The 27,020-nt window shown below is 40.1% G+C and overlaps 1 protein-coding gene across 6 annotated transcripts in view; it reads right to left on the minus strand.

Moving 5' to 3' along the window:
• Positions 1-27,020, minus strand: part of LOC112141239 (unconventional myosin-IXAa) — a 132,221-nt gene that overhangs the window by 66,154 nt on the left and 39,047 nt on the right. The gene's annotated exons all lie outside the window — the stretch shown is intronic.

A 27,020-nucleotide genomic window follows, 5' to 3' on the forward strand; every position in this document is an offset into this window, starting at 1 on the left:
GGCTACCAATCACACAACTGCAGCAGAGGTCAGAAAACAGAAGAAGGTTCTGCAGGACTGGAGCGCCACACACACACACACACACACACCCCCACACACACACGCTTAAGCTCACTCTCTGACACATCAAGCAGGAACCGAACTGCCAGATTCCTGTAAAGTCAAACAGAGCAGAGCTGAAAACATACACAGTCATTACTTGTGGGAGTCTGGGTGCGTTTCTGCAAACACTCACACCAACACCCACACAGAGAGGGAGCCCCTCGTTAGGGGGCCCTGGAGGACACATTTGGGGTGTCATTAGGAATCAGTCGGGCTCCACCAGACTGGCTGATGGGAGAGAATAACAAGGAAAAGAACGGCAACAAGGAGGGAAAGTCAGGAGACGGAGAATGAAAACAAAGATGTGGAGCTTAGGGGGAAAAAAACAAGAACAAACTGAAAAGAATGTGATGAATTTGCAAAGCAATTGGACTTGGACGTAATACGTTGATAAAAGATGAGCAGATGTGTTGAAACCAAATCAATAGAAAAAAAAATTAAATTACAAAAATGAATATAATTGCATCAAAAATGTCCATGTTTTACACGTGTGCACCCCTGCAGATGTGAAACCTAAAGATCAGCCAGAATAACTTGGCTGATCTGGTGATCTTAGCTCTGTGGTCAACACGTGTTGAGACCACAACAGCACGCCAAGCATGTGCGAACAAGGGATGGTCGTTACAAAAAAACAAAACAACTGTGATGCAGACAGAGAAGAATCTAGAGGCCGAAGAAGAACCCAGGTTTTGAGTTTCTTACATCAGCACAGCAAAATGAGGGAAGAAATCTAATCAATGATCCTGAAAAGCTTGCTAATTTTCTTTGTTTGATTGTAATTGTGAGCTCCATATCTTGATGCTATATTAAAATAAAAAAAATGCCTATCTATTTTTTTTTTTAATGAAGAACAAATGAAGAAAAATCTGCATGATCTAATTTAGTCATTTCATGTAGTACTTTTGCCCCGATTCACCTCATATCTCACACCAGCAGTTTATTAAAGAAGCATCCCCACAGATCCCGTTAGTACAGATTGAAGACGTTAACACACATGTGAATGTGATTAAACCTTCAAGACCAACAGGGTTCATAACACAGTGACAGTGTGCATGCAACTCTATATTTAAATCCAAACTTCACACTAATTACATGCTAATGTATGTGCACGGAGCGTGTCTGTTCCACAGGCTCCTCAACGCCATCGCCTCTCATTAAGCAGATTTTTCTCCCCTCCACCGCGGCGGAAAACTGCACATCTTTAGAGGAAACAAACACTGCTATTGGCTTCAACACCATGAGTGTCAAAGGGTGGAATGCTAACGTTTGTTCAAAGATCAATGCTTGTAGATTTAGGCTTTGTACTTTGTTAACCGTCCTCTACAGTAAAACTTGTAACAATGGTTTTCAAACCTTTAGAGCCCCAAGTTCAACATAGAGCTAAGATAGATCAAATTGTGACGAGGAAGTTGGACATATAGATGCACACACATTTGTTTACTTTTACCCTCAATCTGAGAAAATGTGGAAACAGAAATAGTTCCAAAAAAATGAAGAGTTAGTAAAGTAAATGTATTCATTTTCAATCAAAATCATCTGCTCCTGGTCCGGCCCTTCTGTCTAATTTTAAAACATTTTGTGGCCCATGAGTCAGAAGGTTTGCCCCTCTGACCTTTTCCTAGGTATGTCTGGACACTCACAAAGTTTTTTCCACAGAGGTTTTATGCTGTGTGGATTTCCTGTCCAGCTTCACAGAATCTGTCCACAGACCCAAACACTTCTGTCCGTCTCACTGCAGAGTTTTCCTCAGTGTGCAGCAGCGCAGAGCGAGATGACTTCACCCTGCATTCCTGGGATAGCAGGTGCAGCTGGACCTTCAAGAATGCTGCGGAAACGTGAGCCAGCACGAGCGGCGCTCAGGTTTGGAAACAGTCAGAGGCACGTGGTTGTGAAGAACGCTGCAGTTGGTAGCAGTGAGCTGCGATGTTTGTAGAACGTGACAAATGGCAGCACTGTGCGAGCATGCGGCTCGAGGCCTCACTCTGCTCAGAAAGAGGATTTTAACAGAGAACCCTCTATGTTTCTAATGTTGTTCTCCTGATGAAGAAACTGAATCTGAGCTTTCAGTGAGTGAACTATAAGATCCTTTAATTCACGTTTAGGGTAGGACAAGGACAGAAAATAGACCCTTAAAGGAAGCAGGGTTGTTATATAACATGTGGGCAGCATTAATATTAGTCATCAGAATGCGTCTAAAAATGGCTGATCAGTTAATTAGTCACCATTAATTTTGGCAACATCTATTTTGGTTTTAGGGGTTTTTTTGTGCTGTTCAACAAAAGGTTTTAATTTCATCCAAAAAGCTTTAGCTTCACTCAGAGTCCCACTCTGATCATTTTATGATCCATTTTAAAAAAATACCTGTGTTGATATAGGACATACTTCAGCAGAGTTGTACTTTTTCATTAGACATGTACCTCTCAGTTGTGGGCGGGACTGTTGGCACAGGGAAACCCCGCCCCCCCTTAATCTCCCTATTGCGAAGAGGAATGGATCAGGGAGTTTGTGGCCCGCCCAGCGTATTTACTACTTAAATACTGCACGCCAGGAGTGGATTTTTTCACATGGGCCACAAAGGATTCTAAATTTTGATAGACAGCCTGGACCAAAAGCAGATCGTTGATGGTTTTGGTAATCCACCTCATAAAAGAAATAAGGAATCTGGACGAAAACATGCTATAATTGAAAATGTATACAAAAACTGGACATTATGGAGTTTTTATTAAAAAAAATGTTGCTTCTGTTCTCATTTTAGCTACCAATGGGTAATGTCCCTCAGAAACAAATGCAAAGTTAGAGAAATGCTGCGTTCATATGGTGTTTTAGTGATCGGAAAAATGACTGACTTAGAAACCGCACTCAAATGTCAGTAAAACAACAAATCCACCATCTATGACTGGACACCAGAGCTAGAGGGATGATAAAACATTATAAAGGATAATTAATATAATTTATTCCAGTTTGGTGGACCAGATTAAAGGGCTTGACAGGCCTCATGTGGCCCTCAGGCCATTGTTTGCCCACCTCTACTGTACGCTATTTATCAAACAGCATTTGCTCATCTGCTCCTGATTCACTAAGATTTCAGGTCCTGAATTTGACTGTGGGATTGTGAGCATCGTACATAATAAAATGGATTCCTGCAAACTGAGAAACAACAAAGAAGAAAAACATTGTAAAAATCTGAGAAGACGAACACATAAAACAAAATCAAAGAAGACGCACTATGCGAACACTCTGTAATTTCAATAACAAACAGCAAACTATTGGACCTTTCTACTGTAAGCCAGGCCAAACATAGAATACTGGTTAAAGCACCAATCCGCACCAAAACAAAACCCCTGAACTGCTGTCAGTGCGGTCTTCTGCATTGGTCTTTAAACAGGTACCGGCAGTGACCAGGACTTTAAAAAACAAATTAAAGATAAGTTTCATTTGAACTGGCTGAGGAGGATGTGTACTGTTTACACACAAACACAATGTTGCCAAATTGGGCAGTTTTCTACACAAATTGGGCTATATTTTGCCCAATCTGACAACACTGCACACAGATAGACCCCACGCTTTCATGAAATCCGTAAGTAATTTCAAGCTGTTTACTATATGTATTGCAGAAAAACTGAGACTCATCACGCTAGTATCAATACTTTACTTTGGTATCGATACCATCAATACTCAGATCAATAACTCAACCCCTACTGTAAAGAGAGAAGCACTGGATGAGGCAAAGATCAGGGAAAGACAAGCATGGAAGAGAGATGAACACTGATTCTAAATATCAGCAGGTTATGAATAGGTGCATTTTTTATGACTTTTTAATCAATAAAAAAATCATTTTGATAAGGAGATATTTGCAGCTTTAGTCTAAAGCAACAAACACACTAAACTCCACCTGGAGATCTCACAAAACCCCAAACTTCACCAACATTTCTATCTGAATTGTTTTTTGTTCCATTTTTAAAGATGTGAGTCCTGCTTCACTCCCTAGACTCTTGTGTTCGCATCGTCCCGCCTGCTCCTCTACTTTCTGACCTCCTCCTCTCACTTTCCTCAGACACATGGGATGAGTCCTCTTTTCTAAGAAAAAAAGAATGGATGGGGTGCAAAAGAGGAAAGAGTACAGTTACATAATCCTGACAGTCTCCCAGAAGAAAAAGGGTCCTGTGTGGATCAGGCAGCTGAAAGGGGTGAACTGTTTTAGGTAATGGAGACTAAATTAACACATGAAAATATGCACAAACTGAACTCATGCAGCACAAATTAGAGGAAACTCTGACCGATAATGAAAAACTTCAATCTGTCAAACTACAAACCAATGAAAACGGACTGGAATTTAAGGAATCTGTTCATATTTAAATGCCTTTCTTCATCAGGAACAATGCTATACTCTACAGAGTTGTCATCCTGGAGGCTGCACTTATAAAAAAGTCATTCTTTAACGTTTACTAGACATAAAATAAAGAGTTGGACCAATTCATACTGCCACACCTCAATTAAAACTAATGAAAAACAAGGTGAAAACAATGTTTTTAGCAAAAACTGAAAATAAATATGTTACTTTCTTGCTAAGGGTTAAAAAACTTTTTGTAACTTTGATCCTAACTTTCAAACAAAGTAAGAAAAAAAAAATCAACCTATTTTTCCTGAGCTAAACAGCCCGAAGGTCTCTTATGAGGTCGTTCTTCTGCAGGCTGGGCTTCTGGGATTTGGTGTAATTGTGGCTTTTGCTTTTAGGAAACACAGATTAGCTTCATTAAGTGTGGTTTATAAATGGTTTACATTAAGCTTTGATGACTGATGTTAATATAAAGCGAGTGCATCATCATCATCCGCCTCAGAGAGATGCTCACTTCAACCACAAAAAGGTTCAAAACAACAAAAAGTCGATATGGATTCACTGATCTGCAGGATCGGTTTTAAAGACTCGTTTTAACTACATGCGGTTGCAAACTATTCAGCTGGTTTACACAATAGGTACAGTACAAGTCTTATAAAAAAGTGACTAAAAGAATAAAATCAACAAATAACAAACCACTGTTTTTGGATAAAAATGATGTTGGGTGTTTTCATTTGGACTTCTGCTGTGAATGTGAATGTCCATTCCGAATCCACACAAGGGACATAACTCGGCCTTACCTGGCAACCTCCTTTTAATTATGCAGCACGCACACAGAGCCGGGCTCTGCAGGAGCTGTCAGAGAGTCTACAAGAACATGAACCAGAGGGAGGAGGTGAATGTGTTAATAAGTACATCCGTGCTTTAGTAGGAGTCATGTTTTCAAAATAAACAAACAAGACAAACTCAGTCTATTTGGCTCAGTCACAACTGCCCTTACAGGTGGAGACTGGCTGGTAGTGGGAGAAAGATGGACAAACCTGGAGAGGCACGCAGAAAATATCATAGAGCAAAAATACACATGTCGAACAGATTTTTAATTCTTTCAACCCCCAAACCTGTGCTGGGAGCCTGTTAGTAATGAGTGAGTAGACAACAAGAACGTAGTTTGTCTGAGCATCACGTTCTAATACTTTGACCTTTTCATGCTTTAAACCCATTGAAAATAAAGCAGACAAAAAGAGGAGGACATTACATTTTGCTTATGACTATTATTTTATTTTGAAAAATGAGCTTCCTGCTGTTGAAAGCAAAAACTTGCTGCACTGGACTTAAGCTATGACAACAACAGGAGTAAAGGTTAGTCTGCTGCTGACGTCATGATTTAACCTGCTCAGTGCTATGCAGATGCTCTATACTTCCTCATGAAAGTCCAACTTAAGTCTAAAAATTTCATTAACAACTGATGGAAACATCAAAGTAGGAAGTTCCTGTTTCTGCATAAACAACAGCAAAACAAACCAGTGAAGAGACCATCTTTACTAAAGCTAATGACGTCTTGATGGAAAAAACAAATCAACATTGCCAATAAATTCTAAATGTCATGTCCTTGAGTTCTGGTGAGACTTTAGTGTGACTCACGTCTGCGTCTGAAGTCCAAGTCCCCACCTCTGGGACCATGATGTGTTGAAGTCATAGCGACATCTAAAGTCTAGCAAACCATCGCCATAGAAACGCCTATCCTGAGAATAAGGCCACTTCCTGTGAAACATTTAAACTACATTTTTTAAATATGGAAGAGGATTTAGAGCTTTAGAGTAAGAAGAAGATGGAAGATTAAGTTCCTTTTTGCTTTACCCTTCAGACATGAAAGAGGAGCAGGACGGTCAGGTGGTGTCTCTAAGCTGGGGTAATGGGGTCTGCTTGTTTGGCCACAGGCCATTAGGATGGATGTAGCCGTAAACACGCCGCCCACACCTACAGCCAAGCAGACAGGAAGAGCGATCGCAGGGTTTAGGCGCCACTTCAAGAGTCAAGTTTGTCCCTTTTTGGAGAACTATTTAGTTCCTTCACGTGAAGGCATGCTAAGAAGAGCTTATTCAAAAGGGGGAGGAGAAAAAAAAGTTTTTTATTTTTTTAAGGCAAAACGTCTCACGCATTCCTTCTTCCTCCATAAATGGCTGCTGTCACACGTGTGCCGGGCCACATCTGGATCCCATTGGCCCCAGGAAGGGCTAAACACACAGGCGCAATAAAAGCTTCCACTGCAGAGGAGCGTCAACAGGCCCTCCAACGCCGTCAGCAGGACAGGCGGAGGGGGAGAGAGGAGGGAAATTAGGAGGAATAAAATATGACGGGAGGACAAGCTCGCCAAGAGGAGAGCGCTGGAGACTGGAGTGACAGAAGGGAGAGTTGCAGAATGAACATGTGTTGAGTGTCAGTGGGAGGGGCTTTTCTTTTTAAAAGAAACAGTTTGACACCAGAATCCTCATCAAACGTCAGAGATATTTCACAAACAGCTGGAAGCACTCAAAGCCCCGCATCGTTTCATTCTGGGGGTTTCCTCTAAGAACTCTACAGTAAACCGCGCATTATGACAGCTTATCCAAAGCAAAAAAAAAAAAAAAAAAAAATCAAGCTGTTATTACATCTGTTCAGTCAGAAAAAGAGGTTTAAGCTTGAATACCTAATTCTAAAATATAAATAACAGTTAAAGCCATGAGCAGTGCTGCATGCCCCAGACATTACCCATCTTCCCCCTTCTGCCTCTTCCACCCCAATCGTAGCTGCATATGACTAATCCCCCCCCCAAAAAAGAAAACTTTTTCAAAATAGTGGCTTTTGTGATTACTTTATCGCCATAGCAACCATTTTAGTTTTTGGTTGCCTAGTGGTGACAAACGGGTCTATGTAATTTTTTTAAGAACTGGCAACAGTGCATTTTTGGATTTCCTTAGCAACTGATTTTTTTTTTTCTATTTGTTAACCATGTCTGCCTGTTCGCATCAAGTTGTTTTGTTTCATTTAGTTTGAGCCAAGGATGCATGTATTACATTTTCACACTACTCTGGTAAAACATATGTGACCAACAGGGAAACATCACTCTTCTGAGCTCATCCACGCTGACCCTGATCAAAATTTACAAACTTTATTTCCAACATTCTTTCCCAAGTAGCTCTTTCCATACATGTATTAATTCACTGGACAAAGCAAGGTGTTGAAGACACCCATAAAAAATTCCTCAACTCTGGCAGTCACGAAATCATACAAAGCCGTCACCTTGGCTTCCTGATACACTGCTGCCATTTTGAAACCTGAGTAAGTCTCAGGCAAGTCTGAGTAACGTTTTTAGAGGAACTACTGTCGCTAATCATGAGTGAGCTTGTTTGAAGCTGCTCGGAAAAATCTGTCAATCAAACATCCGAGGTGGGGTCAGCGAGCACCACATGCTTTGACTGAAAATCTGATTGGTCAGTTTATAACTTTAACAACTTGGAGAAAACACATCTTCAAAACAAATTTGGATTAGAAAAAAGATGTTGAGAAGAATGTATCAGAGGAAGAATAGTTATTCTGACTAATAAAACGGCTGAGAAATTACTGTTTCTCAATGGAAATCTATGGAATTTTGACTTCTTAGAACTAGTAGGTACTTCCTGTTTGGAACAAAGGGGAGGGGTGTTCATAGGAAGAGATCAATCGAAAACCTTTGGAGGTCATTTGATTTGTCAAAGATACTAGAGGTATTTGTGTTTTTTTATTTTATTTAATACAGCGGTCTCTTTTCCTAAAAGTGAACAAAATCTTGGTTGTGGTTGTTGACCTAATCTGTGTGAATTTTTGTGAGAATTGCATGAACAAGTTTTCCATCTTCAAATTGTGGGAAAAGGTAAAAGGAAAAAAAATAGAGGTCCCATGGCCATCCCATAACAATTTCATAATTTCTATTGGATATCCTTGAATATTTTTTGAGGCCCTTAAAAAGATTTTGGACAAAATATTTATGACATTTTTTGCCACTATGAAGTCATTGTTTTTGTCTGTTGCTTTATTTTTATTTTTTTGGAGGGGGGAGGATCCTCGACAAGCCCAAAATTAATTTTCACCGAGTACTGGGTACGTTTTTGAATATAAGGTGGGAGCAAATTTTTTGCTCAAAGAGAAAAGAACAGCAAAAACAGTCCAGGATGCAGCGAGACAGAACCAGAGGAAGAAATGAAAATGTCTGATCTGTCAAAGCCAGACAGTGTGTGGGAGAGGGTACCATAGCAGATGATTACTGACCCACAGTGCAGCTCAGTCTTGAAGGCAGCGTGAGGAATCCCCACACTGCTGACGCGCTGAAATCCCCCGAGCGCCGCTGCGAGCGCCCGCTGCAGCGAGCTGATAAATCAGGTTCAGCGTAAACAAAGAGTACGAGCGCTGCATGCTTATAGCTGGACTGTGCATGCATGTTAAAAAGGTGGAGCTGTTGTAAAGTGGTTATGGTGCATTGGGTAAAACAAAATAACGTAAAACAAAATTCAAGCTGAAGCAGCTTTTAGATCTTAGCGGGGTCAGCGGATTCAAAATAAATGTTATATTTTTGTGGCTACAAACACTAATTTCTACGTTCAGCCTGCAGACGTGGGATGAAAACAGGAATGACCAGAGATGTGGAGTTATCGTCTCATCTCTGCGCTCATAAACTCAGCTGTGTTGCTAAAGCGCCAGGGGAGGAAAGAGGGAGGAAGCTGAATTAATGCCCTCTATGAACTGTGGAGTTGGCAAACTAATTCAATAAAGGCATTTCCCGTCTTATCTGTGTCTGTCGGGGAGGAAGGAAACATCAGCGGGAGGTGAAGCCACCTAAAGCGAGATCCACTCGTCTTTCTGCGAGTCTGCGGCCGTTTTCTTCTCATCTATTTAAAAGCCAGACGGCAGCCTGGCTGTGGAGACCGAGAGGTCACTCGGTCCCTTATCAACTGTCATTTCTGATTAGCTTCTGTGATCGCTTCCTCTATTTTACTGTGACCTTTAACGGAGCATTTATCTAAATCTCACAGTTCTGTTTTTGCTCCAGATCAGAAGAAACACTTTTGCACCACAGCAGCAACCACAGTCTGAAAAGAAACATTTTACTCATCACACCTGCAAAAGAAAATAAAAAGATGTTTTGTGAAGCTGACTTGATGAGCATCCTGGGTTTTAAACGTCTCAATAAAGTGGCTGGTTTTGTGTTTTTCCGAGAGGAAGTGGTGAAAAGCAAAGAAACAGTGCAGACCGGACATTATAAACACCTTAAAAAGGTTTGGAAGGAAGTCCGAGCTCTTGGGACATTTAAGCACTCATCTTGCTGCTCATTTACAAGGTGGGGGCTTCTACCCCCTGAAGGAGTTTTTCAGCAGCACGGATGTACTTCTGACAGATGCGTGACCGCTCACAGGAGGAGGTAGATCTCGCAGAATTGTAAGCCTCATTTCAATGTCTCTAAATCGCTGAAAACTGGGACACACACACAAAAAAGGCTTCCTTTCTCTTCATTATTCAAAGAATTCCTCTCATCTCTCTTCCTTCACTCTCCTCCTTCTTTGGTGAGCCCCCAGTTCTGCATGAAGGCTGGTACTTTGTGCTTTCATCTTCTGTCTGCGGGGTTGTTGCATGGAGGAGGAGATGGAGCAAGCGGTAGCAGTGATCCAGCAGAACCAGGACAACAGCTGTCCTTTAATCAACCATCACTGCCAGCTGCTCACTATAGGTTAATTATATTAAAATATATTTAGTGTTAATGACTTCACTTCAAGTGATTCATATAAAGCATAAAAGTATTCATTAGGGTTGTATGATGGATGATGTTTCATTGATGTATTGTCTGACCTAAAGATTGAAGAAGTCGTTCCCATATACAAGAAGGGTGAAAAAATCCTGTTCAGCGACAATTATCTTATATCAGTTTTGCCATGTTCTTCTAAAATATTAGAGAAACTTCTATGCAAGAAACTTGAGTAAAAATGACATCCAAAAAGTATTATACTTGTTTGGCACAGACCAAACTTGTGGATAAATCCACTTCACTTTAGATAACTAAGGATTTGCAATAGCCGTTTTTCTAGAAAGTGTTTTGATACTGTCAACAATGAGATGTTGCTTATAATATACAGATTCAGAGAAAACATTTACAATTGGTTGCACAATTACTTAAGAAACAGAAAGAAATCTGTTACATTAGACATTAATGAGTCAAATGTGAGTCGTACAAAGTATGGTGTTCCTCAGTGTTTAATCCTGGGGCCGCAACTTTTTAAATATATTAAATATTTTTTGCATACATTTCTGCCTCTACATGTCCATTAATCTTTGCTGACGACAGAAATCTAAACATTTCAAATATCAATTTTATAAAAAAAATTAAATTATGAACTTCAGATTTATTCTGAATGGTTCATATCTAATAAGTTATCTCCAAATATAAACGAGTCAAGCCTCAAACTGTTTTTTTTTCATACTGTTATAATGATCAAATAAAAACAACAAAATCAATATAACTAAAGTTTAAAAACATGCTTTTTTGGGTACGGGCTGATGGAAAACCGGGCTGGAGAGAACACATTTAATATGCGTGTAAGAAAAATAAATACATAGAAATTATTTTTAAAATACGACACCTGATACAACAAACAAACAAATGTCTCTTAACCTTGTATAGCCTGGTTTATCCCTACTTATCTTTTGTAACATTGTTCAGGGGTGTACCTACACAAGTCACTCTCACAAAATCCTTTATTTAAAAAAAAATAGTTAGAATTGTGATGTACCCCAAATGGAATGTACCAGCTGCACTATTATTCAATAAAGTTATTGAATATCTATGATATCAGTACATTGTTCACCTGTAAATTTAAATTCAGTGGTCTTTATAATTCTAGTTGGCCCCTCCATGTAAATAAATATTTTGTCTATAATCTCCAAATCCACCACTACTCAACCAGACATGCTCCAAAATTACATCTGCCATTCTAAAAACACAGCCAAGAACAATGTTCAATACAATTCAATGGACCCAAATCATGGTATGCACGTATAGATCTGGTAAATAACCCAATTTCTTTATAACAACTTACACAACTAAATTAAGAACCAGACTTAACAATATTTAAGTAAGAATTTTGATATCAAAGTATATACGATATACATAAAAGATATTTTGTTTTGCTGCAAGCTGTGGTCTTGCTTTGATAGTATTGCATGTTGTTTTTTATTCATTTTGTTTATCTGTGGGTGGTCCTTTAAAAGCTTTTAGGCTTCTTCCATTTCCCAGCACATCGGCTTGTTTCCATGTGAACACGTACAATTTTATTTTTAGTTTTCTTTGTGTACTGTGTGATTATTAGCATGGATGTTTTGTTTTTTTATTTGTGCCAAACGAACAAAAAAAGATGCTGGTTTTATAGCATTCTTAAACATGCTACATTGTTTTGGTAGATTTTATTCCTGCAAATGTAAAGTATCTTAAAAACACTATATTAGCCAAAAATAGGAGCTATCCACACTTTTGAAATTACAAACTTATGGCACAGTGTTATCTATCACACCAATTGACTGCACTTCAAACAGGAAGTACCTGCTTGGCCCAAGAAGCCAAAATCCCATTGACTTTCATAGATAAATAAACAGATATTGCTCAGTCATTCTATTTGTCAGAATTACCATTCTTGTTCCAAACATTTTTTTAAAAATCTTCTTGCTCATTCTTTTTTTCTGATTTAATTACTCAAGTTATACACTGACCAATCAGATGCCTCAATAAAAGTATGATGACTGGCATATTCTTTCAAGTGGTAGGGGTGTGGACTTCCAACAAGCTCACCCCTGATGGGCGAGAGTGGTTGCCATGGAAATGTTGACCAATCACTAACATCACATGGCTCCAACATAGCAGCATCCGTATCGCAAAAAAGATGGAAACTGAATTGATTTTGTTTGGTTGGAACCAGAAGTGAGCAGATTTCAATGAGTGGCGTCACACTCACATGATCCAGTTCTCATATACAGTCAAAGAACACACTAGAGGACTGTCTGCAAGCAGCAGCATCAACTGTACAGTTATGCTCTGTTAAATCAAATTAAATTTTAATCATTCCCCTGGGGAAAAATCAGGTCACTGCGCCGGCAGAGCAAAAGGAAAATCAGAGAAGCTAATAATGCAGACAGGGAGAAAAAAAGTGGCAGCCTTGGGTTTAATCTGTTTGTTATGCCTGGAAGAATTTTTTTGATAATTTCAGGGAAAGCCCGGCTCAACTTAATCCCAGGGAATAATTCTCCAAAATCTATCAAGCCTGGATTTAGGTCACATGAAGATGCAACTGTGCAAACAAATGGGATCTGAAACCTGGTTATTGTGAGATACAATAACACATGGTGCTCATTGTCACCAAAATGGAAAGACGATTTTTTTAATTGTAAAAAAAGTTGAATAACCGGGCATAAACGTGAACAATCTAAAGGTTTAAATTGGAATTCTACGCATTTCTAAATAGTATTTTACAACAGATTCTTTTTTTTCACCCCCTGATTTGACCTCATTTCAAACACAACTTCTAGAAGGACATTCTGTACTTTTGATGTCGTAAATATTTGGAGTGTGATGAGCCAATCAGGCTGCAGGGGCGGTGCATACAGCAAAACCTTTACTGATGGTTTGCCTCAGCAGAGGAAAGGAAGGTAGCAGAACTGAGGCAGAATCTGGGCTTTTTATTAATTCAATGCAAAAATGAGAGCCGTCATGAATTAGGTAAGCAAAGTAACCTTACAGGAGCATGATGGAGCATATTTGCATTCCTTTTCAAGTGCAGCAGATATCATCCCAGAGTTGAGAAAGTCAGCTACAAAAAGAAGCGTTTGTGCTGACTTCCATGTCTGTATGATTTATCGTCCTGACAGCTGGGAACAAAAGCCGCCGCTCATTATGAGCCATCGACTTCTGTAAACTGAAGTTATCGGTAAACAGAGCCCGATCTTGCAGAACTGGAGGATGGCAGAACGTAAAAGGAAAGATTAAGAGATACCGTCGACACAAGCTTCAGATCAGACGGGTTCAGAGCGGCTTTGTGTGAGCAGAATAGTAACACAACACAAAAACAAACAGGCGTGACAATGCAGCGGAGCGCAACACCTGTCCGAGTCTGCGTGGGAACGGCGGCTCGTCTGGAACATGTCCAAACTTCCACCAGCCACTCCTCGCCTTTTCATTCACCCACCCACCCACTCGTACACACAGTCCTCATCAATGTCACATCTGCGCCATTCATTCAGTCATTCCTTCGTCTACAGCAGCACGCTCGGCTTTCAGAGAATCACTTTATCCTCATGTATGCGAGTAAAAGTATCAGCATTGCTGCTGTAATGTTAGACAGTCTCACTTCCAAATACGACCCTCGCAAACATTTCATTCATGATCATGATCTAAAATGCTGCGATGTTGTTAGAAAGTTCAAGTCACTGGCTTGACTTATGCATTAAACTAAGCCTTTGATACACTAACTCCACCCTTCGCAGTGGCAGATGAAGACCACACAGGAGCCCTTCCAGTGCATCAAACACCTGCTAAAACAAGACAAACCCAGCACCATTCTGTGCAGGTTTGGCTTTGTGAGGGGAACAACAAACCAAAGGGTTTTAAGGGGATTTAGAGCTGGAGAATAGAGGTGGAACGATGAGCAATTTTCCCCTAACACAATGTGTCACCACCCTGAAGATGCACGTGGGGGAATATCCTTGTTAATGCAGCAGGTTGGAAACTGGGTCAAGCACGTGCAGCAACAAAGAATCCAAGAATGAAGGAAACCTAACAACCTGCGAATGCACAACCTTAAGAGCTGCTGGGATTTGAGGTGAACTTTGCATAGGCCTTAGTCAAAACTGCCCTTAAGAGTGAAAGATACTGGCTGTCCACGGGCGAAAAATGGGCAATACTACAGTGGCACATAGGTGACCACATCAAAATTTAGGATCCTAAAACGCTCAGAGAGCCAATAGAGTGAAATGTTAATGCACATTTCTTTTTAAGAGAATTATGAGAAATAATTATATGTGAACGATCTTTCATTCTGAAAAATCTCTTAGTTTTGAAGACAGCAGGATTCTCTCTATTACATCTCAGTCACTTGTGCGCTAATGGTAGCCTGGCAGCGTTCAACACGAGAAAAGTTGTATGTGGAACATTTCTCTGCAAAGAGAAAGAGATAAGTCCAGGGACAGAAGAACAGATGGAAACGACTTAAAAAAAAAAAAAACATTAGGCTGCTAAAAGTCCTACTTATAATATGGATTTATTGCAACAGGTGATTCCCACACGCCGAGTCTCTTTGCATACTATTTATAACATTAGTAGGCAGAGGATATTACCAGAGTTTGGTGTTTCACTAGTGTTATTAATATTATTAAGTTGCTTTGCATTCAAGTATACTGTCACTTTGTCACAAAAAGGCAACAAAAGCTTACAAATATTTCACAATACACTTACCACATGCACAACAAATGTATGAACTATTTTCCCCAACATCTCTTGAGGTGGCTGTACAAGCGTTAAGGGAACTGCAGTACACATTTGCGCTCCCCTTAAACCTTGTGCTATCTTATGGGGTCCAGATGACCCGAGCCTTACATTGAGGTGTTATTCCTCCCATGACGAGGGTGGACAGGATTTTAGGTCTGTCACGGACACCAGTACAAATGAAAGATCATTGGAAAAAAAAAATTAAAATCAGCGCACTATCCTGTGGGGTACACGTGACCCCACTGCCAATGTCAACATACCTAGGATAGCACAAGGGTTACGATAAAATCACTCCACTCCATTACCCTCCACGGGGCAGACAACCCAAAAAACCCACAACACATTTCTGATTAATTTTTGTATTGTCTTGTACCTCTTGAACCATGTCTGCTGAGAAGCCCAGTTGCAACTCATCTTCAGCAAAGGACGGCAGGTTTTGGCAAAGTTTCACCAACACAAAGTCTCTCAGCTTCACATGGTTCTTACTCTATAGCTGTGATCTGTTCAGGTGCATGTGACTTATGCTAAGTTCACTCAGGCCTCAGCAATGCATGTTCAAGCATCTACTTTCAAAGAAAAGTCTACATAAAGATGGAATATGCAAATTTTGGGCTTTCCACTATGCAAGTTTAAGTCAGTTTTTAGGCTCTAGATACAACACATGGGGCAACTGAGTGAAAGTTTGAGATAGGGTAAGAAGCTCAGTCACACGGAGAGAGCTCAGAGTAGTGCCGCTTCACCTCCAAACTGAGAGGACCCAGTTGAGGTGGCTCTGGCATGGAGCCTCCCTGGGGATGTGTTCCAGGCATGCCCCACTGGACGGAGACCCCAGGGAAGACCCAGGACACGCTAGAGAGACTATGTCTCTCGGCTGGCCTTGGTCCCCCCCAGAGGAGCTGGAGGAAGTGATGGGGAGAGGGAAGTCTGGACATATTTTCTTAAACTACTGCCCCCATGACCCAGTCCCGGATGAGTGGAAGAAGATGGATGGATGGATGTATAGACTGAAATCTAAACCAGTTGAACTATATTAAATCAGGAACCCAGATTTGATATATGGATGGTGTCCCTTTAAATTAATGAAGTAGCAACTGTTTGAATTGATAATTATAGTGTGCTCGACTGGAATTATATGACACAAAGGCTTTCAGATATGGGAATATAGCTGTGAAAGAAAAATGCTGGAGTATGATTTCTGAGATTTGCACCACCTCAACATTTCACACAAAGTCTCTTGGTGGAAATGCTCTAGCATCAGGTAGCAACAGTTAAATGTGAACACTGTAAAGACTAAGAACCCCTGATCAGTGCATTCTTGAATGCGTGACACATGAATCTAGTATAAGGCTTTAACTGATGCTTCTTGATAAGAGTATTAAATACACCAAAGCTTCTACACGCGTTTTTAAGACAAAAAAAGGTAAACATCAGGAAGCATCATTTTATGGTGATACTCAACACAGTAGACAGTTGACATTATGAAATAACCACCTCTGAGTGAAAAGAAAACAAAACATGTCTTTCTGTTTTAAAGCCACCAGATCGAGCACAGACATGGTTTTAACTCCCACATCTTTAAAACACGTCAATTTAGAAATTGTTGCTTTCTGAAAGCCCTTTCTGGTGTTTGGTCCTCTGTGCAGAACCAATCACTGCTCGCCTCCACAAAGGCTACCAATTATTCTGAGGTAAACCCTCTCCAGAATCTGACAAACAAGTCTGGATGTGTTTTCTTTGCAAATCTAAAATAGCCTCTCAAAAGGCTGCATCTTAACCGCAGGACATAAAGAGAGAAGATGATGTAAAACAAACCATCTGTGAAGCTGAAAATAGGGAAACAAAATTCTAACATTGAAGATGAAATTAGAACAAGTTTGATGGATTCAAGCTAAACCACGTCAGACGCCTTGTGAGTCCAGATGGCTCCGTGTCCGAACCAGGCTCCTAATGTCATCTGGCCCTGATTGCTGTGGCATCACATTTAAAAGCTTTAATTGAATCAGACCCATTTAGGCCATCAATTTCCTGTCCAAGACTTTCCCTAAATCTGGTGGGTGGAGCTGGGAGGAATCCTCGGGAGACGAGACCATTCAGAGTACTTAGTAAATACACCGGCTGAGGGTCTAAACCGGGTTTGTGGTGATGAATGAGGATCAGCTCACACTGAGTTAATGGGAAAACACACTGCAGAGAGAGCATTTTTACAACCGGCAGAGCCAATGATGCATTGCTCAAATACAGGGAGCATGGGCAGTGGAGACGGACTGTGCAAAGGGCAGAAAATTATTTCCCTGGCTGCAGAGAAAAGCAGCTGGAGCAGAAAAGCTGCTCGCTGATGTCAGGCTGAACCCTGTCTGGGTTAACTATACTGCCACAGAGTGGTTGAGCATGTTGTACAGCTGTCTGCAGGGATAAAAACCCAAAGAAAGAGAAGTTGGAATGCTACAGTGAAAGAACAGGGGGGGGTAATCTATGGAACAGATGTTTAGGAGCTGTACTGTAGACTGTTCATTGCCCAGAGGACACCGATTATAGGAGAGGAGGTGATAACAGGAACAAGGAAGGCCTAAGGTGGGCTACATGATTAGCCGCCGCTCACCCACGACGGGTAACTAGCACTTGATCCTCTGAGGTAAAGGCAGCGACTTCAGCTAAGCCTCATGTAATGAAAGGGAGACTGGAGCTGTTGGAGAAAAGCAGGGATTTAAGATAACGCATCCCATCTGCAGCCCACTAAAGAAGACCGCAGAAAAAGTCTGACGTCTCAACATAAGGCCGAACGTGCTAGCAAAGCTTAGCTAGCATCTCAGCTCAATCCAAACGGCAGCATCTGTGACAGAGAGCTGAAGTGATCCTTCACTGAAGTGCCCGAGCCTCCAAAAACCACTATGAAAGCAGAGAGCATGCAGAAAGTTTATGATTTTTTGTTTGACCTATTCTCCAGGGTGGACATACTCGCTCATAATAACTTCAGTTTTTGCAAATCAACCAAAACAACTTCATAAACGTGACAATACCTTTTATTATGTGCGGTTGATGATTAATCGCGTTTGTTCAACTAAAATGTATTTTAGCTGATGTTTTCTGTGGTTTGATTCACAGATTAAGACTTTTTGGTAATTTCTTTTAGATAAAAACACAAGTTGGTCTTTAGTTTTGGACATCTGAATCTATTTGAACAGTAGCTTAAGCAGTTCAGCTTCAGGCTCAAGTAAAAAAAATGAACTGGACCTAATAACATGCACTATAGTATAACTGGTAGCTCCAGATCACTGGGACTGCTCTAAATAATTATGACATCTATTAAAGCAATATTGTATTAAATCAGCATCACCTTGCCTTCACTTCGACCTTCATTAAGATGAGTTTTAGGTTGATGTTAGCTTACATAATCACTGAAAAAGAAAGTCCTTACTGAGGCTCCTGACTACAATACCCATAATGCTCCAACAATCCACCAGGCGGTGCAGGTTTGTAGTTTAACAAAGTCGTACTTACATTAATTTACATTTCATACAGCAATAACACATCATATTTTTGTTGCCTTTTTAATTGTCAAGCCATCTCTGAAAATTCCCGTTTTGAATCATCAGGTCGCATGTTTAACATTTTTTAAAGGTTAAACACGTTTTAAACAATAATTTTTCTTGATAGTATTTGACATTTTTTGATCTCGACATCTAGAATTTTAAATCAGTCATTTTGCGGCTGATTAGAATAATAAAGTTGACTTGATTCTTTAATGAGATTGAGAGACAAGGAAGGCTGTTAGCTGAAGGTGAACACATCCTTGCTGCGCTGCGGTTAACACATTCTGACAGGCACCTTTCCACAGCACAGAGGTCAGCAGCACACAAACATGAAAAGATCATATAAGCTGCAAGAGCAGCACACCAACACAAACCCTGAGAAAATGTGGTCTTCTGCATCCTTCACAAGCCATGTCTGGAGTTATTGTTTTCATATGCAGCGTCAGGTTCACGGGGTTCACTCTCACGCGGGCCGTGGTATTGTTACTGTACAGTAAGTGTGTCCATATGTACGAGCTACTGAGGATTTAAAGCATTAAAGTGGAGTAGGCTCCAATCCCAGCTTCAGTGGTGGTGGATAAGGGTCCGGGCAGCTTCTCAAGACCTTTCACACTCAATGGTAATGATACAGGCTCCTTTGAACTCTTTTTTTTAACCAGAGGGCCACTCCACTACCTGGAGCCATCTATCAGCCACTAGAGACTTCATATCCCTAAGAGCCTGGTTAAAACCAAGACGGGGGGGTTGGATGGGAACCATCTGGTGCAGGGGTGTCTGACTGCATTAGTTGGGTCGGCTGGCCACACCATCAGAACAAAGGCAGGATGTAATCTGGCCCACGAGGTCCCTGAGGAGCCCCCGTGTGTCTGCACACACCGTCACGTAGATGAGGTCAGCCTGAAAGCCTCCATCAGCCTGAGGATGCAGCCCAGCAAGGGCTGATTAACATTTACAAAAAGAACTGACTCTCACTAACATGAATATTTATTTATTTCATGCTATGCATGAAAAATAAATTATTCAAAATATTTAAAAAATCAATGCGATGAAAAAGCAAATACAAATAAGCCAAATCAAATAAAAAATATAATGTATGAAAATTAAATAAAAAACTAAAATTAATCTAAAATATATAAAAATAAAAAAACAGTTAGGTAAATAAAAAAGAATAAATCAAAATAACATAAAATATAACAAAAATAAAAAAAAACAAAACCAGAAACCAAAAACCTGAACAATAAATAATAAGTAATAAAAAATAAAAATAAATTAATCAAAAAAAGACATTCCTTTTGAGGCTAAGTTGATGTTCGTTTTTGTAAAAAATGCAAACAGAAACTTCAGAATATTCTGGGCTTTAATCTTAGAATATAAGAATTCCAGTCATCTGTTAAAAATGGCTGCATGCAGATTCAGATAAGACAGTATGCAAAATGTGCAGAACATTTTTCATCTTTTAAATGAAAAGACCTGCAAGATTCGCACCAACAGAACACAATGTGGATTGTTTTCATTGATTTTGGAGTCATTTTGTTTTAGTTATTGAAAACAGGCTTTGAATAACAACATTTTTTAATCTAACAATCCCCTGTTAATAAAACATGTCTGAAAAAATGACTACATGATTATTTAAAAGCATTTGTTTTGTGATTGACAAGCATAAATGTTACTATGCCAGATGTTAAAAATGACAGATTTTGCTAATTGGACTGTCAATGTGGTGAAGGAGGGAGGAATTTAAATCTCTGCTGAACCATCTGTAACCATGGCAACGCTACCCGTCTCCCAATGTGTCTGCAGATCAGTCAGCCCCAACTTGTAACTATGTACAGAACAAAAGCAAAAGGATTTGCTAATGAGATTGTTCTACAAAGTTGCTAATAGAGACTTCAAAATTGGCCAAAATTGAGGACAATTATTGGAATAAATATTTTATTTGTATAAAAGTAACTTGACGTTCTTCTACTCGAGTTCATTTGACTAGAGAGTGACCACACCAGCAGATAAAATACTTTTATCTTCCCGACAGCATGGTCCATCTGCCCGGCGCCGTAATGCTGCTCGGGTTACACAGCTGTGGTCAGCAGCTATTTGCGGCCTATTACTGAAGCTTCTACATGACAGGAAGTTATTAGGTTTGAGGATGTGAGTATATCAAAAAATGTGAGATGATACCCTAAGATGATGTGAAGAACTTGACTACACTGCTACGTTTCAGAGAAACGCTGATGAAGTTGCTGCACTGCAGCTGGAAGGTCACCGTGGCGAACTCGACCAAAAGGCAAGGTCGCCAGGCGTGACAACGCTGCTCAGTCACTGCTGCCAGTCAGCTGAACAGAAAAGGAGACTGCGGCCTTCCTCTGAAGTCACACATACAGACATGCACACACAAACATAGTGTCCTTGAAAGAAGAGGAAAGTCAGTCACAGCAAACTACCGTCTCCTCCACTCTGGGCTGCACTGTTAGCTGCGAGTTTGCTGTCGTTAGACAGAAAGCTGGGAACATGCTCAATTCCAAAATGAATGCAACATTTACTAGTTTGTGTGATAAATGTTTCACTTCATTAACCCTTTAACACCTGAGGTGTCGCCAGTGACGCTTAAGTAGGGGAGACTCAGATTGGTGGTCACAATGACGTAAAGTTTACAACACGGTGAAAACAGTGAGTTCAGCGGAAAATATGTTTTATTTTTGAAAAATGTACCAGAAGCACTTTACAGTAGCTTGCATGATTTCCAGTTTAGGTCATTAATTGCCCCAACTTCACAAAAATGTATCCGGTGTTTGGCAAAAATTTGAAGCCAACAAAACGGATACGGAGCGCCGGAGAGGCCAGATCAAATTGGATGCAGTCTTAATGCCTCTCGCAATTTTCAAGTTATGTAAAGACTCGCACTGGGTGCAGTGTGAGCCCAGGGTTAGTCACGTACACATACATGGGGTTGACCTCTACGGGTGCTGCGGGTTATTGGGTTGTCCAGGCCAGTGGAGGGTTGTAGACTTAAGGGGAGGGTGGGTGTGTCTCGCAGTTTGGTCACTGTAAAGGACGTCCTGAAGATAAAACGCATCATTGCTGTGTGTGTGGAGAGTGTGTTGTGACGTATTTGTAAGAATACTATAAGTTACACACACTTCCGGCGTACAGGTGATGCTGTTGTACGGTGCCCTTATGCCTCATTAGTAAGGTGCGAGAAATGGCTCCTTACCGACCGTGTGCTATATAGATGATATGAAAGTTTCCATAGGACGCCCATGGGATGACCACACAAACTACCCTCTGATAGCCTACTGTTGTATCCCTTGTGCCTTCCTAGGTATGTTAACGTTAGTGCGCTGAACTTTTTTCTTTTTTTTTTTTAAGGATTTTTGATAGTCATTGATGTCCGTGGTAGACTGTCCACCTTTGTCCACATTTGTCATGGGACGGATAACACGTCAATGTAAGGCCATAAGATACTACAAGGGCTAAATTGAAACAGTCAAGGAGGGCATGAACAGGATCCTTGAGGAGTCTGCAGGATTTAGGGGTTGAAGAACTGTTCACTACGAACTGTTGTCCACATAGAAATACAAAAATCTACAAACATTTTTACTCTGGACTCAACAAGCGCTCTACGACCTTGATATTTCCTCCTGGCCACCTGCGTGCCTGTACAAGTTTACCCATTTTTCACCTGCAGACAGCTCATATCCACCCATGAGGGCACTTGTGTGGCTAAGGCATTTATTAGAACATGTTTGTCTTGCCTGAATTGCTGCATCCAAGCTGATGACTACAAAACATCTGGTCTTTGTTGCTCTGCAGCTGACAGGATGTAGAGAAGTTTGCAAATCCAGCCACAGCTGGATGCAGCGAAAGGCGTAGGATAGGCCAGCTTAACGTCATAGTTTAGACTCCAAAGTGGAAGGTACAGGCTGCTGCGAGTGCTTCAGATTTATGCTTCTCCCTTCACTTTCATTAAAAGCTTATTTTCTTTCATCTCAGAAAGCAGAAACGCTTTCACGGTTTGGGCTTGAAAAAGCCTCTTTACCTCAAGGCACACCCCACAGTGCCATTTTATTCACATTTTAATTTGGTAAAGTCAACGCGAAAGGCACAGCCGATTTACAATCATTAATTTAAAGCATTTTTAAAGATGAAGATTTAAATAACTAATATTTCACTCATCTGCAGGTTCCCCACCCGCCTAGCATTTGTCCAGTTGGCAGTAAGCCTCTTAAGTGAATCCAAAAAGAATGACTTATCTGCGTCTACAGGCTTTCATACAAATGTTCTTAAATCAAGGCTCCACCACAGGATCTGAGCCAGACAGACAGGAGTCCTACAGAAAGAAAATTGTCCTATTTTTATATTCACATTGGGCACTAGTTTTCTTACATAGATTTATTGGACAACAATGCAAAAAGATATCAATTTAAAACACAGGAAGAAAAAGTAGCGACAAAGACTTTGGCAAGTGGATGTAAAAATGTTTTAAAGTTGTGGATTGTTGAACAGCATCACTGTTGGTTACAGCAGAAAAACTACTGTGCTTACACAATCTACTTGAATAACTTTAAAACCGTTCTACAGTTCCTTTTTTAATGATTTGTCAGTTTTCTTTTTTCCAATGTTTTCCACTTTAAAGTTGTTTGTTTTGTAGTAACCATGTACAGTATATTTTCATGTTGAGTCATGGCATCTGGATTTAAAATCACCTTTCCTGAAACGTTTGAAGGAACATAAAACTGAAGTGGTGAAGCAGTTCAAATACTCAACTTCAGGCTTATAAAAGGTACAACCTCAAAAATTGAACAACTAGGCAACTCGTATGGTGTATGAAGACTAGACACATGTGATTAACTAAAAGTTAACCTGAGTTTGTTTCCACTGATAATCCAGAACAAATTTTCAGTCTGAATACAACCAAGTGGACCCTGGTCCAAGACCAGGAACTGCTCTCTGACCCATCTTTTGAGGTGGTCTTGATTTGGACTGAACTCCAGTTTGCTCTTAGTTTAACGTATTGAACAATTTAAGCGCTGATATATATTTAACTGTCAGGCATCCGGAAAACATTTGGTTTAACCCATTTACATGCGAGTCAACATTTGCATATTGCAGTTCCTGAATTTAAGTCCCAAATAACACTGATGCTCTGAGGTCAGAAATGGCAAAATGCTACTGGCATTTAAGGTCATCTTGAGATTTTCAGTCATTATTTTAAAAAACAGCTTCCTGAGCAAAAAAAATAAAAATAAAACATTTTTGGTGAACATTTATGAGAGCTTGTAGCAATTTTAAGCTAGTTTAAAACATCAACAAGATGTTTAGAACACTACTGTAGTACTGAAAAATATAGTGTAATAAAAATAGTAATACAAAAGGGGAAATGATAGGAATTTCGCATACCCTAAAGCTGGTTCTATTCAAGTTTTTACTAAAGCTCTGTCAGAATAAAACAAAAAGCCAATTAAAAGATTTTGGTTCATAGTCAATTCTTTATTTTTTTAACCTTCTTAGATTTTGTCCATTTTTTTATTTAAAGGTCCAGACACATTGCAGCACAAATCAAATGTGTAGCAGTTTGCAGGTCCCATTGGGCATGTAGAAGAAACAGAGCGTCTTCCAGAACTTTCCATTTGGAGGATTCACAAGAGAATAACTTCACCAGAAAATATCATAAATACAGAGATTCTGTCTCCTACTTATTCCCCATCCTTTTCCCCAGGACAATTTCCTGCCTGTCGGATCCAGACATGATTTAGTCGATGCAGCACAGCAAAGTGTTATTCATCTTTCTAAATGCTACCTGCTGCAGTCGCTCTTCCTCCACCTTCACAGCTACTGGGAACGTGACTGCTGTGACCGCATTAGATTTGTTCAGCACTTTGAGACATCCCGGGTCATGAGCTGCTGCTTGAAAAAAAAAATACTATAGATTGAACGTTCATTTGAACATGTAATGAATTGAACTATTGACAGCTGCCAATACCACACCCAAACTCAAAGTAGACGAAGGGTGGGCAAACTATTACATTTCCCATTAAATTTGTGAGAATTTTTGCTATAACTTTAGCGCAAAATTGGATATTTAAATGCCAAAAGTGACCCTGATTTCCTTAATGGTTTTGTCTTTACAAACATGTTTCATAGCTGTGTTGTTAAACGCTCATATCTGCTCCACATAAACATACGTTAGAGATAAAAAACAAACTAATGGCTGTGCAGATCCATTTATGACCCTTTATTCAAATCTGAAGTTTTGTCTAACAGTTTCACTGCAAGTACCAAGTCCTGGAGGCTGGATGTTTCTCTTTGGGCAGAGTTAGACTGAATCATTTCTAGTTTATCCAGAGTTATTTGGCCTGTAGCCTCATGCTCTTGCAGTAAAGTCATGGGAGGGTTGTCATCTGTCTATAGGAAAGTCAAAAAACATGTTTTTAAGGCAAAGTACTTTAGGGCTTTAGCTGCCCCGTCCAAAAGAGAAATAAATGACCCAACTTCTCCCTCAGGAGTTTTTTCTCTCGTTACGTTGCTTCCCACACCTTGGTCAGACACTTGACTGTTGCAGAAGTGACACATCAGACAGTCATGCTTTCACCCGCAGCACACAAGCCGCTAATGGTGCCCAGTTCCTCAGAGTCCAGTAATGGTCTTCTATCTGCACCATTATCAAAACAAGCCTTTTAGCGGGCCGCTTCTGGCATGCACACCTCTACAGGCAGCCTGCTCTCCCAGCTGGATCTTTAACCGAACCCCATGTGAGAGCAACAGCTGGACTGAATTGCGCAAGAGGTGTCCAGAGATGTATGGCTCTGCAGACAGCTTAGCCGATTCAAATTTTTTCGAGTAGCAAACCATGCATCCGTCAGAATGAACCTCCGCTGCACGTGGTGCCATCATGCACACATCCACATGCATCCTGACAGGAAGTGTCGAGCCGCAGAACAAAACAGCTGCACAAAAAACCCTCAACACTGGAACACAGAGCTCACTGTCACATCCAGCGGGATAAACAGAGCATGTCGACCTTCAGACCTTCCCAAAACACCGACTCCCAACGACATTCCATAATCCACTATGGAGTTATAATCCAGAGCAGATTAGGCCTCCCTCAGAAACTGGAGACAGGAGAAAAAAAAACATTTTCCAGTTCATGTAATATATAAAAAAGTAATGTGCGGTAAAGCTGGGGATAAATATAGACTCCACTGTCTGTTTAAGCATTCCAGCCTCGGAGGGACGTTTCTATAATCCATTTCATGGCTGCTCTCACGCGCTGACATGAAAAAAACAGATTTCTTTAGGATTTTGTCACTTCCTTTCCTCGCTTCCTTTGCTATAATTCACAACATATGAATTGCATTATCTTGGACCTCATTGCACAACAACAACGCTTTTACCATCTATTAAAAGGAAATTAAAAAAATATAAGAAAAATGAATAAACAAATAAACATGTTTTTAATTTCACAAATGGCTACACTTACACAACTAATTACAGATAATGTCCACTTTTGAAAAGCATTTTTTAAGGAATTTCAAGGTTCAAGCACAGTGATTAGCACAAAACAGCAATTTTTAGTCAAATTATGAAGAGAAAATAAATATTTTTTTTCAACCCAGAGAATTTAAATGAGAAATTCTTGCAGTCAAAAGGTCATAAAAAAGATTAAAAGAGCACAGACATATAGTTTAAACCTTCTCCATCAAACCTTAGATATTTGCAATAAGCTGGAAGCTGAAATATCTTTAAAGATACTCAAACTAAACTTGCATTCTGCCTTAAACTTAATTTCTGGCTTCTTCTACAATCCTTACACAAACAAACTTCTTATGGTACGTTAACAGCAACGAGGGCAACGCCCGCTCAAGCACCCACTACCAATAAAAAGTCTATGTCAATGTTCATTAGGGCGTGTTTCGGGCTTCTGTGTTCAAAACTGAACTGATCACCTGTTATTACACAAAATTTAAAATCAGTTTTTGGGCTAAATGTACAAATGTGCATCCACTGAACACCCATTGAAAGGTCAACTTTTGAACTCTGACCAATCAGGGTCTTGGATTTGGTAGTGACGTATGGATAGCACCCTAAAGAGGTGCCAAACATTTGAAAATTGATTATGAAGGAAAAAATAATAATGGCAGTTGGTGCCCAGCCGTAATTCTATGACAAGTCTTTCATGTATTGAAATGGAATGGTTAAAAAAAAAAAAAAAAAAACCTGGAGCAAGATTCACCAGATTTGCACCGCTTTGATATTTTGCTCCAAGCCTCTTCCAACCGTAACGTATTTCTGAATGCGTTACATCTCCCCGGTGTGAACGTAGCATTAGAGTTAAACTAGAGATCATGGGAAGACACATCTGGATGGGAAACAAATCAAGCAGCACTGCTCAATGCATCAATCTCAGGGCAAAAAAAAGACAACAGTGACTTTTAATTTACACTAGGCCTGCACAATACATCGCAAATATTGATATCGTCATCATAATATATCTGTTTATATTGTGGAACCTTAAACTGCACTA

Source organism: Oryzias melastigma, linkage group LG6, assembly GCF_002922805.2.
Source record: "Oryzias melastigma strain HK-1 linkage group LG6, ASM292280v2, whole genome shotgun sequence".
NCBI lineage: Eukaryota > Metazoa > Chordata > Actinopteri > Beloniformes > Adrianichthyidae > Oryzias > Oryzias melastigma.